This window comes from Paramormyrops kingsleyae, chromosome 9 (genome assembly GCF_048594095.1).
Source record: "Paramormyrops kingsleyae isolate MSU_618 chromosome 9, PKINGS_0.4, whole genome shotgun sequence".
Lineage (NCBI taxonomy): Eukaryota > Metazoa > Chordata > Actinopteri > Osteoglossiformes > Mormyridae > Paramormyrops > Paramormyrops kingsleyae.
This window is the reverse complement of record NC_132805.1, coordinates 8,954,624-8,967,315: the sequence shown is the minus strand read 5'-3', so window position 1 is coordinate 8,967,315 and position 12,692 is coordinate 8,954,624. Positions and strand designations below refer to the sequence as shown.

General features: G+C 45.5%; 1 long non-coding RNA gene across 1 annotated transcript; it reads left to right on the top strand.

Moving 5' to 3' along the window:
- The first annotated feature begins 3,135 nt into the window (after positions 1-3,135).
- Positions 3,136-11,708, top strand: LOC111848851 (uncharacterized). Its single transcript, XR_002839405.2, has 3 exons — positions 3,136-3,395; positions 7,299-7,368; positions 11,194-11,708. It is a non-coding gene; the product is annotated as an uncharacterized lncRNA (long non-coding RNA).
- Positions 11,709-12,692: the final 984 nt, after the last annotated feature.

Here is a 12,692-nt window from a genome sequence, read left to right as displayed (position 1 = left end):
TGCATATGTTCAATTTAAAAGCCTTTCAAGTGTTTGTTTTTCTGCACATTTTTGTATTGTTTTGCATTCCCTGGAGAGCACAATTAAAACACAGTGTGGGATGAAATTTATACGTGTTAAACATTTACCATAAGTATGTTAAATCCTAGTCAATAAAATGTAAAGTCTAATTGTTCTTGTCGAATGGCTCTCAGTATTCAGTTTGAGAAGTAACTGGATTGACTAAAGTGTACAATTACAGATTAATGTTCATGTGTTTAACATATTATGAGCATCATGAGGAAATGAACGTTCACATTAAATGGCACGGGGTTTTTGATGGTGTGGACCAAAATAAGCCAGAACGGGTGGATGAGTTCGGACAGTGAACTAAAGCAGACCTGGGTACAAAACATGGGGCACTTTTTGGTCGTCTTGTTTCACTAAAGACACCTCTAAACACACTTGGCATGATGGTGCTGCATGACCTCCTGCTGGAGAAGAGGAGGAATTAGCGAGCCGCATTAGTGCTTGGCTCTGATAGCTGGAAAAGCATCCTCTGTTGCATGAAGGAAAATGCTGTAGGCCTTGCTGCTCTAGTTCTGTATATGTTTGTATATATGAAGGTGATTGATAGATAGTTTAATCTGTTTTGCAGTTTGGCGGGGGGGGCACAGTGCAGATCTTCGCCACTGGCTTGTTTGGAATGAGTTTGGCCAACATCAACACTGCTCATATTCTGCCACTAACTACAGGTATTTATTGCTGAGCATACAAAGGATATCCTGTGCTTGCTGTACTAGAACTGCTAGTTTTACTGCCTCAGAAACAGAGGGAAAGTATGAAGCATTAAGAGAGTTTTTGCATTTTTGGAAGCTTTTACAGCAAATCATAGGGCATGGTTGTTTTGTTTGGGATACTCACGTGATTTTGGAATGAGACCTGAGGGCTCATAAGTCACCTGTGGGCCGGAGGCTGTTTCTGAGGCTCAGTCTGTAACTGATCCAGTCGCCCCCCCCCCCCAACCAGCAGAGGGAGCCATTTGGTTCATGCTTGAATTTTTCTTTTTTGGCTCCAACAGAAAAGCCTCACAGAAATCCTGTCTCTCAGATCTTCATGGTTGTCATCCCAACTGGTGCTTGGGGTGGCTGCACCCCAGCCTTTTCCACTCATGCTGAATGCCACTGCTCTCACTGTTACGGTCGTGTCACTGTTTGGGTGGCCCTGAGTCCATATGAGCAAATGGCTGATTTAATCCAGAACTGTACGTTCTATTATGGTGTGGATAAGTAAGGTCCGGAGGGCTGTTATTCTGAGCTTTCTGTAGTCGGCTTAGTCTTGTTCTTTTTTAGTTTATGTGTTCGTATTTTTTAATTATAAAACTGCTCAAAGCCAGCGGAGTGTTGGCCTTAGTTACTGATGTAATTAAGGGCACGGCCTTATTCTCATTCATTTTAGGCACCTTCTGTTTTTTCCTGGCCTGACTGAAGTTCCTCTCCATGCGACCTACCCTCCGGAAGCATCAGCCTGCACCTTTTTTATTTCTGCTCATCTGGGATCAAGGCGCATCATGTAACGATTTATGCATTTTTGCAGCTGGATCCTTTCATGAATAAATGAGAACGGAGACAATGCATATGGGTACCGGAATCCAAATATGCAGCCATGCAAACTTCTGGCCTGCAGCTCCTGGTTCGCCTGGTCCTGCCGTCATCCTGCGCTCTGAGCCGTTCGTAGCTGAAAAACCTCTTTTGAGTCTTAGTGTAAAAGGAAGCAAGACACTTTATTTAATAACTGTCCCTGCATGTAGGAGCATCATCATATGACCAGTGTGTGACTGGGATCCCCTGACTGCTGTGACAGTTTGGTCTTTATTTACACTCACCTAAAGGATTATTAGGAACACCATACTAATACGGTGTTTGACCCCCTTTCGCCTTCAGAACTGCCTTAATTCTACATGGCATTGATTCAACAAGGTGCTGAAAGCATTCTTTAGAAATGTTGGCCCATATTGATAGGATAGCATCTTGCAGTTGATGGAGATTTGTGGGATGCACATCCAGGGCACGAAGCTCCCGTTCCACCACATCCCAAAGATGCTCTATTGGGTTGAGATCTGGTGACTGTGGGGGCCATTTTAATACAGTGAACTCATTGTCATGTTCAAGAAACCAATTTGAAATGATTCGAGCTTTGTGACATGGTGCATAATCCTGCTGGAAGTAGCCCTCAGAGGATGGGTACATGGTGGTCATAAAGGGATGGACATGGTCAGAAACAATGCTCAGGTAGGCCGTGGCATTTAAACGATGCCCAATTGGCACTAAGGGGCCTAAAGTGTGCCAAGAAAACATCCCCCACACCATTACACCACCACCACCAGCCTGCACAGTGGTAACAAGGCATGATGGATCCATGTTCTCATTCTGTTTACGCCAAATTCTGACTCTACCATTTGAATGTCTCAACAGAAATCGAGACTCATCAGACCAGGCAACATTTTTCCAGTCTTCAACTGTCCAATTTTGGTGAGCTCGTGCAAATTGTAGCCTCTCTTTCCTATTTGTAGTGGAGATGAGTGGTACCCGGTGGGGTCTTCTGCTGTTGTAGCCCATCTGCCTCAAGGTTGTGCGTGTTGTGGCTTCACAAATGCTTTGCTGCATACCTCGGTTGTAACGAGTGGTTATTTCAGTCAAAGTTGCTCTTCTATCAGCTTGAATCAGTCGGCCCATTCTCCTCTGACCTCTAGCATCAACAAGGCATTTTCGCCCACAGGACTGCCGCATACTGGATGTTTTTCCCTTTGCACACCATTCTTTGTAAACCCTAGAAATGGTTGTGCGTGAAAATCCCAGTAACTGAGCAGATTGTGAAATACTCAGACCGGCCCGTCTGGCACCAACAACCATGCCACGCTCAAAATTGCTTAAATCACCTTTCTTTCCCATTCTGACATTCAGTTTGGAGTTCAGGAGATTGTCTTGACCAGGACCACACCCCTAAATGCATTGAAGCAACTGCCATGTGATTGGTTGATTAGATAATTGCATTAATGAGAAATTGAACAGGTGTTCCTAATAATCCTTTAGGTGAGTGTATAACCACCTGAGTTTGTTACAATTTTCTGTTTACATTTGACATTCTGGGGATCCACCTTCCTCAGGGATCATCGACTTAGTTTTATTACTAAATGGGCCATTGTATTAAGACGATGTAGTATCTCAGTAGTATCCAACTTGCATCCTGCATTCGTCATATGTTGTTGCTTAAGAACTTTTTAATACACTGAATTATAGCTGATAACTGCTTACATCTGGTGTCAAGCTACACTTCTACTGGGCGTCCTGAGCAAGAGTGGAAACTGCCAGGAAAGGCTGGCGGATGGAAAACTGAGCTGGGGGAGTTTGGCATCGGTCAGTCCAAGTTCAGGAGGGGCGTCTGACGTCTTGGCACTAGTCACAGGAGCAACGTGGTACCGACACAGAGACCTCTGAAGAATGCGTCATATTTGCCCCATGGGGTCTCGGTTTCTATGGAAACCCATGCACTGTCACTTGCTGGTAGTCATTAATCTGAGTGATATGGTTCCATGTTCCTTTTGCAAATGAACTGCTGTTGCTTAGTGTCTATGGTAAATTGATGTAAACATAATGGTGCAAACCAGCCTAAGAAGCCTGCACAGATCTTGGGATATACTTCCCTTCTGGAGAGCCTAGTAAGTTTAAAGGAGTGAACTGAAGTTAATGTTTCCAACTTTACATCAAGTAAAGCCAACTCATGTGACTGTTACTGAGCTTGCGTGACGGGAACTTTAAAAGACTGGCAGAAACGCTGATCTGAGATTTGCTGTTGTCGATGAACTGATACGACTATAAGTTCTCGGTAATTGATCATTATCCTAAATGCGTTCGTTGCCAGTTGTGGAGCTGGAAGTCATATACATGACTGATGTGTCTGCAGCTCAAGACCAATAAGGGGACATCCCGTACCGGTGCCGGAACCGTAATCACTTTGACCCAAATGCGGCCCTTGCGGTCAGGAGCGGAGACGACCCGGGATTTCCGCTGTCTGCTGGTCGACCCACCTCCCTCAAAGTGTCTCTGTGATCAAAGGGCTGGGATACTTAAAAGTAGATCTGTATGTTTAGGCTGTACTTGTAGGGCTCATCAAAGGCAAGGATGGCTCTCTTTGATTGGTTAATGCTGACTGTGGGGGCCTTGGAGAAGGGGGCGGGGCCAGTTCAGCTCGCTGCTCGAGTTGGTGTGACACACCTGGTAAATAAGCCAGAAACATGCATGGTATGGCTGCACACTTGGCAGAGAATCTGCCACCGCCTGTCTTGGTGTCATATCTGCAGCTTTACGTTCCTTGTGGAATAGCATGTTTTGTCTAAGAGTCACATGTTAATTTTTGAAGGAATTTTGGATTTATGAGTTTGGGGTTGTCTTCGCTCAGACAGCTGGAGTTAGTCCTCTTACACCAGTCATTATTTGTGCGTAAAAATATGAAAACTCGGTCTTCTGACTGCGACCCGAAGGTGTTTGGTTCGTGAACCTCTCCTGTCCCTTTTCGTCTTTGTGGTAAAGTCTCAAAAAGGCACGAGGATATTTGTGGTCGGGGCGGACAGGGGTGCGGCAGCGTGACACAGAGTAGAGGCGTGTGGGATGCTATTTTTTGTTGAAGAAAACATCTACTCCATCATTATGGGGTACTGGTGGGAACGCCAGTCATGCCGGCTCCGCGTCTGGCTTGGTTTGCACGTTGGAGCTTCTGGATAAAGTGCATCAGCCGTTATTCAACTGGTCACGGGGTAACTGCTCTGGGGTGAGCTCCGCCCTGGTTGTTTGGGTCCAGGCAGGTCCAATGCTGTCCAGCCTGGGAGTGAATGGTGTGGCTGGAGCCGGTTCTGCCTCTCCGGGGCCCCGACAAGGTGCCCTACCACGCCGTATTATGTACAAGAGGTACAAAGGTGCCTAAGTCAATGGGCATCCCTGCCCCAGTGCATGCTGGGACAGCCCTGGCAGGAATGCCCTTCTATGCCAGGTTCTGAGGCTTGCTCACATGCCAGTATGATGGAAACCTCCACAGACACCCCCCTGTCTACAAGCCTGGCAGCTCTTGTCAATCATCAGAGATGAGCATGCTGACCTTTGCCTGTCTCAAAAGTGGCATATCTTTTAAGATCATAGGTGCTTGGCCGCAGTGGTGCAGATGTCATACGTCACGTAACAGATCCCAAAATGACACATCTGGCCCCATGCCGGGCCACTCCGATCCAGATCCTGTAGGGTGGGCTTTCCTGTCAGCCATCATCAAGGACTTCACTGAAATTCATGAAACGAATAATGACGTCTAGCAAGGCTTCATTTTAACTTACTGTTGCAGAGTCTGACCAACTAATTATATTAGAATCAGTGTCTAATGAAGACCAGATTGGCTGTGTAAGCAAATGGCCTCTCTGCCTCATTTGCCACCAAAATAGTTCTTCAGTTTCTATTCTGCTTGTAGTAGAGAATCTGGGCCCTCCAATTCACAAGGCCTAGGAAAACATGGTTTCTCATTTGGAAGAGCAGGCTTTACATGTTTTGCAATATTTTTCCAAATGCTTTTATCCATACCTCCTACATATTATGGGGTATGTTGCACCATGATAACGAAGGACATATAAAGTCATGGCTTTATATGTTACTTTCTGAACATGTTGTACTAGAAAAACTGCGTAGAGAACATTTCTGGGAGATTTTATCTGATATTTATCAGTGCCGGCTCTCTCTGTCCAGGCCATTACGAGACACGGAAAGGGGGCTGTTTGAGACATGGAGACTGTTTTCTGATCCTATCGCTTCCTGTGCTAATTGAGGCAAGCTACTGAAGGCCGTTTCCACGTTCTGGAACATTTACGGCCCAGATCTATGTATCAGTGTAATAAATCTGAAGAAACATACGCAAAACACTCCAAACAAGTCCAACTGTCCAGAAAAAGCAGACCTGCAGGGTTCTAGTATTTGTTTTGCTGGGACGTTGAAATGTGCCAACCATATTTGGCAGGGACCCCAAAGGTAATGAGTATGTCTTTTTGGGGGAGGGGGAGACTTATTTATATCACATGTTTTCATGAGATCAGTGGAAGTGTTTTGTGCTTTTGTTGGGTGCCTTGGTGGAGTCAGTTGATGGCTGGCATGGTCTTTGTGGGTCTTGCTCTCCGTGTTTAGGCCTGGTTACATTCCCCTCCCCCCATGTCAGTCTGAAGAACAATGCAGGTCCCCACATTCTGCAAAGCCTAACTAAGGCTGTTCTTTGCCGGTCTTCCCATTGTGGTGTCCTGAGGTGACTCGGTAAGGAGTTACTCCCTGAGACTGATGGTTCTGCTCAACCAGCACAGTGTCGGCACTAGATCAAATCTGACAGAAAGCAGAAGAAACATCACCTGTGCTTGGGATTATTTTTGGGGGGCCGCAGCCGGTCATTTGGGGAGGGGAGCTAGGCCCCCCTGCGGCGCCGACACTGCTAGACCCAGCCTTTTTGCGTCAGAGCGCGGCTAAGCTGCTCCTCGGTGTGGATTCGACCATCTGTTCGGCCTTAGCCAGGGACACGTTACACGTTTACGATGCCAGACCAAGAGACTTCAGAAATTCCTCCACAAAACAGGCAGGAGAACAAAGGGTTTGTAGGCATAGTTCTGTTTGTCCAGCCTGCAGCTGGACAGGGGTGGTGGGGCTCTAAGGTGGAAGGGACAGCCCGCTGGAGGCCAGATGCAGACCCACAGAAGCTGCTGACCACTTTGTGAGCGTGTGTGCAAGTGGAGAAACACCGGCAGGAACATTTACAAGAAACTGAGCATGGTCTTATAACACATTGCGAGAAGTGTGCTTCTTAAATCGAATTTGATGGTTTGTTTAGTAGCTTTGCCTGAGTTAAACACGGCTCTACATACGCTGTTTGGCAATTTAGCTGATGCAAACTCACGACAGGATGCACATGAACACACAAATCCGCCACATACTGTTTGAAAGGGGGAAATATTTGAACCGTTTCATGCGAGGGAACCGTTCTGGGTCATGGTTCTGTGTTCCGTTTGGATGACTGTGGTTGTATGGAAGACATCTGGTCTTCCACTAGAAATGTGCTTGTTTGCATTTCATTCTGGAAGGATGTGATGCAATTCTGGAAGAGAAGAATCATCGTATAGACACTGAACATGCGTATGACTTTCTCCTCGCCCCGCAAGGTCAACAAGAGAGGCCCGGCTTCAGCTGTTTTGTAGCCCTTTTTTGGTGACCTACTAAATATATATATCCCATGGTTTATTTTTAAAGGCCATGAAAAAAGAAGATTGGAGTGGAGATGGCTGGTGTTTGAATTTAACATTCCACTTGTATGAGACAGGTAAGAAATATCATTCACTCCCCCATCTACCTCTGCATACATATACAGTTGCCCCGAGATACTGCTAACTGAGAATAGTAGTTATAGACCAGAAGATTCCTCCATCTCAGAGCTTGCATTTATGTGAACCTCGTGAAGGACTGAAATCATAACCGCAAGGCAGTGGAGTTAAACCTCTCCCATTAAACCTGGATGATAGGTTGCAGGGGTCGTGGGGTGTAGCTGCGCACAGTAAAAGTGGGAATGTATACGTAGTGATCTCTTGTGTAAGGAAATATCTGGGGCCCAAAACATCAGGAACATTACTTGTGTCCATCTTGATTGTGGGAGTTTTACTTGCACAAAAATGTTCTCCGGGCAGAAGGGAAAATTATCTGTCTGAACCAATCAATTTTCCTTCTGCCCTCAAAACGTTTTTGTGTAAGTAAAACTCCCATGAGCATCCCTCTTTTTGGGGACTCGATCTCCGGACCTCTTTTCCTAATCTGATACTTTTTCAAGCAGTTTATGTTTTAGGTGAAAAACATTCCCCTCCTTGGTCCAGGGCGCATGCCACTCAGTCATCAGATAATCTTGTGTGCTGCAACTGTGCAAGAGGCTGCTGTGGCTTGAAGGTAATGTATGGGGAGCTCTTGATGTTTGCTTAGTGGTCTAGAGCCTGAAGGAGAGGCGTGTTCTTGGCAGTCAGTAGCCAATCCTGGGCCAGGGAGCCAGGGCCATTGTCTACCTCTGCTTAGTCTTAGACTTGACTGTTTTGGTTTACCTAGCTGTGGGTCATCGATTTTTAACGTACGGTTTACTGGAAGAGGCCGATACGTGTCATTTCCCGTGTTGACGGCATTGCTCAGAGGGTCTCAGATGGATAAGTCAGTCATCTCAGCGGCTCCGGCTGTGAGAGACAGGCTGACGCGCCCCGGGTCCTTTCATGCTTGGCTGTCCAGCTTGGAAGCCTGTCTGAAAACCTGCCTGCTTGCTGCTGCAGTAGCCCCTGCACATCTTCACAATTACCCATAATTATATTTTCCTGTCAGACTCTTCCCATAATTACAGGCTGTGTGTGTGTCCTTCTTCTACCCCACGCACAGCTATTTTTGTGGGGACTTCCCCTCCCCTTGTTTTATTGTAGTCGAAATAACCCTCAAACTACTGAAGCTGGGATGAAAATTCATACATTTTCGGCACTTTTTTTATCTTGAGGGACATTTTTTTTTTCTTCACAGGTTTGATTTACTGGGGACTGAAATTTGTCCCTGCAGGTTGAACAAGATACGAACATATGCGCTCATACACAGATATACATATACATTTTCCGCTTTCTGTTAGTCAAAGCCTCCCAGACTGCGTGACTCTTTTCTTAACTGGTTTTTTAATTTTTGGTGGATAGGAACCAAGTTAGTTATAATTATACCTCCTATCTATGAGAAAGTTCAGAGAGTCATGACAAGTATCTCATTAAAATATACAGCACTTACAGGGTGTCGGGGCCTGATTTTATATTTTTAAAGGGCAGATTTGAGCAGCTCTCTCCCAGAGGGAGTGTGGGGCTGCGGGGGGGTATTAGCATAGAATGTTCGACCCATGCGGTCGCTCCCACGCCATCAAAGTGCCCTTGGAGAACCGCCCCCCCCCCAGCTCATGGAGACCCTTGGAGATTCAGCCTGGCTTCCAGCTGTCTCCTCTCAGCGAACAAGCCAGGCTCATTCAGGAGGCGACAGTGAGAATCTTTCGGTCGACCCTTTCCTCTTTCGGTCTGGTTTCCTCTGACTGAGGCAGTGGGCAGCAGTGTGTGCAAAGGTTGGCAGAGGTTGTGCATAGAAGATCCAGTTGGGTCCTGCCTGAATCTACAGCCCTGGACTAAGGCCAACATTCAGTTCCTTAACAATCGTTTGGAGATTCATTCACAGACTTGCATGGGCAGTAGTGTGAGTTCCTATATAAGCATTAATGGCGACATGTAGAACAGACCATATAGATGTACTCCCTCTGTGGCCCTCTGTGGAGACCAAGGGACCATTTCCTGGGTTAGATTCTAAAAATATGAAGATAGAGATGATCTAAATATGATAAGCCTTAATAAAAGACCTTGCCCAGATGTGACCCAGCTTGCCGCCTACGTGGCTTCCTGAGTCTCACACCTGCATTTAACCCGAAACACTCACTTTCCACGCCCACCCAGTCAAACCTCAGGCAACTGAATGCCCTTAATGATAGTGAAACGCTGCTTCTGCCAGAGTTCAAAGAGTAGATCCCTGTATGTGTCACACAAACCAGTCGATTTACACTGCACAGGCAATAATCAACGATTAGAACCACCTGCTGACATGCCTGTAGTTCTGAGTCGTCGTCTGGCCAAGAATATGAATGTTTCTCCACGCATCTCTCCACCAGTGATCCGCTGCCGCCAGCTTGGAAAAGCTGGGAATTTGACCTGGACTTAACTGGTTTCTTGTTGGAAGGCCAGTTTGTTTACGTCTGCCACATTACGGTCTGAGCTGCGGCTAATGTGTCCCTGAAGCATGTGCCGGGTTTGATGTTTGGGGGACAGGGGGGTGAGATATGGAATGATGCAAACTGGGGAGGCTAGCATGTTCGACCCAAAATGGGGACCTGCTGGAATGTAATTATACGCTCAACTGCTTTGGTTAATTACACAGCTGTATCAGCTTTGAGTTTCTTCTGGCACGCGTAATAATAGTAATGCCAATCACTCTTGTTCCCATGTTCTCGCTGGCGGGGAACAGTAATATCTGTAAGCTTCCTCCAAGATGGTCCTGTGTTGCGTTGGATCTTGGCAAACTGGGCTGAAAATTGACTTTCTTTCACCCTACCTGAGGCTTTCTTACTGCTCCTGGGTGTGGCAGTCAGCCTTCGATCATCTTTAATTGATTGTCAGTGGATTGCACCCAACATTTGAGTCACCTGACAAATTGGCAAATGCTCTTCAAGATGTCATTGTTTGTTGTTGTTATCTGGTGCGTGTCAGGGTCATTCAATGTTAAGTCTCTGTTGGGGTAATGAGGTATGTTTGCAGCCGCAAGTACATGGACTTTGGTTCTCTGTTGACCAATCTGTGCTCAGCGCTTTGTCCTCAGTATCACCTCCAGCCTCCTGGAGCCTCTAGTTTGATCTTCTTAGATTTTTAGCAACCTTGCTGTACTACTAGTGTCAGTCATCGGTATAAAAAATTACAGAGGAAATGGGTCACGTGTCACTTCTGTCCAGAAAGACCTAGAACTTGTCAAGGGCTCACTGGTGTGATGTAGAATAGAACAGACAAAGACATTTATTATTTTATTATGAATGCTGAACATTTCTTGGAATCTGTCGGTTGTCCTGTTGGAAATGCTGGACGGGGATAATTTATGAAGGGTGTGTTTGTCAAACACTGGTGATACTGAGGAGAAACATTGTCAAAGGGGTCAAGGAAGGCTGGCTTGGGGGGGGGGGGGGTTTCAAAGAAGGCTGCAGTCAGCCAGGGCCCACCACAGATGGTGTCCATCGCTTTGAGAATGCACAAGGGAAAGCCTGTGTGTCCGATCCCCCCCCCCCCAGCCCTCATAAACACAAACAGTCACCCTCAAGAGATCGCCCCCGAAATACTTAAGATATCAGCAGCAGCGTTTGCCTGTTTACCAAATGAAAATGAATTAAATGCCTGCAGTGCCTGTTACATTCTGCCTTTCCTTAATTTCTTAATACTTTTTTTTATTGGGGGGATAGAAAAATTCTTATTTTTTCCCCCTGTGTGTGTGGGGGGGGGGGGGGGTTTCCTGTATATATTGAGTGTTTCTTTTTTTGCTTTGTTTGATTGTTTTTTCCACACAGGAAACCGCATCTTTCGTAATGAGTGCCCTCGTTGGAGGAGTCACACTGACCCCAGAGAGGTGACTCAGTGGACATGATGAGCTGCTTTTGGAATGCAGAGTCCACCATCTTGGCAGGATGACTCTGGGCTGTGGTGCTTGTCCCAAACAGCACAGAGGCCATCGCTGTGTGGGTGTCGACCACAGAAAGGGCACCAAAACAAAATCTTGGCTAATCAGTTTATTTGTTCTGTTAATTCAGTAATCCAGTTTTTTCAGGTTGAGTAAACGCAGTGTCCTGCCCCCTCCTCTCTGGCTATAATCAGTCAAGAAACCACATGATTTGCCAAGTACCAAGTATTGCGATTTCTTCTGGCTTGAGTGAGTGTGAGCACACATTGTTTTATCAGACCAAATGAGACTTTAAAGCAGCCCCCTAGTTTCTCAGTAACTGTTTATGTAAAATACTATTAGAGTGAACCAGATGCTGCAGTTTGGTAAATCTAGAAGAATGTGTGCCACCCCCCAATTAAAAAATCTGACACTGGCTGACTGAAATAAATGATGTCTCCTGGTCTCTCCTCTTTGTTCTGTCATGTTCTGCATGTTCTGCTGCTTGCAAAGAGCATTTGAAGGCCCGTCTCTTCTTGTAACTTTTTTTGATTTAGTGCCGAAGGCCTGTAGTTATTCATTCATTTTGGGTTTGCAGGACAGTTCAGTGAGAAGTGGGTCGGTCCTATAAGGATTCCTGCTGTCATTCAGGTACTGCAGTATAATACGGTATGTATGTCGTTGTATAAACAAGCATTATTTACATTATAATTAATTTGTTGCTTTTATCCAAAGCCACTTACACTAGGAAAGGGTTACTTTAATTTATCTGTACGCCTTGCCATTCTAATCCGTGACTCCTGTATCTCCACATAGCATTTTTGAAATATGCTACAAACTTGCCAACAATATTTTTTCTATGTTTTGTTTCCCGATACATCTTTTTAAAAATTAAATTATCTTTTTTTTTTTTTAATGAAAAACATACTTTTTATGGTTGCTTACAGAGTGATGTACATTGGATTTGACAGTCTGTTGTACCAAATTTTCTGTTAATTTATGTAGGGTTTGTTATTTTTTTCATATGACCGAAGAATACGACACTGTACTCAGCAATGTGTGTCCTATTTAGACCATCATAGGGTTAAACTACTGCTCACTCGCCAATGGTCAATTTACGTCAGTCTCTTTTATTGGTAGGTTACGCCCAATGGTCAAGGCTTGAAATTAGTAACTGTCTCTCAGATGGTGGCTAATTAAATTCCACTGAATCCTTAAGTCTCCCAAAAGAACATGACTTCCTTAGCTGGTCTGTTCTTTTTGTGATTCACCTCCAGCCGAATTGCTCCAAGACTGAGTTTGCTTTCCCCGCCGGACCGAACTTTCTTCATGACATCGCTGTACAGCTTGGACTATTGGCCTCATGGTCTGCCGGTAATCTAGGGCATGTGGTATATATCCAGCTTTCTC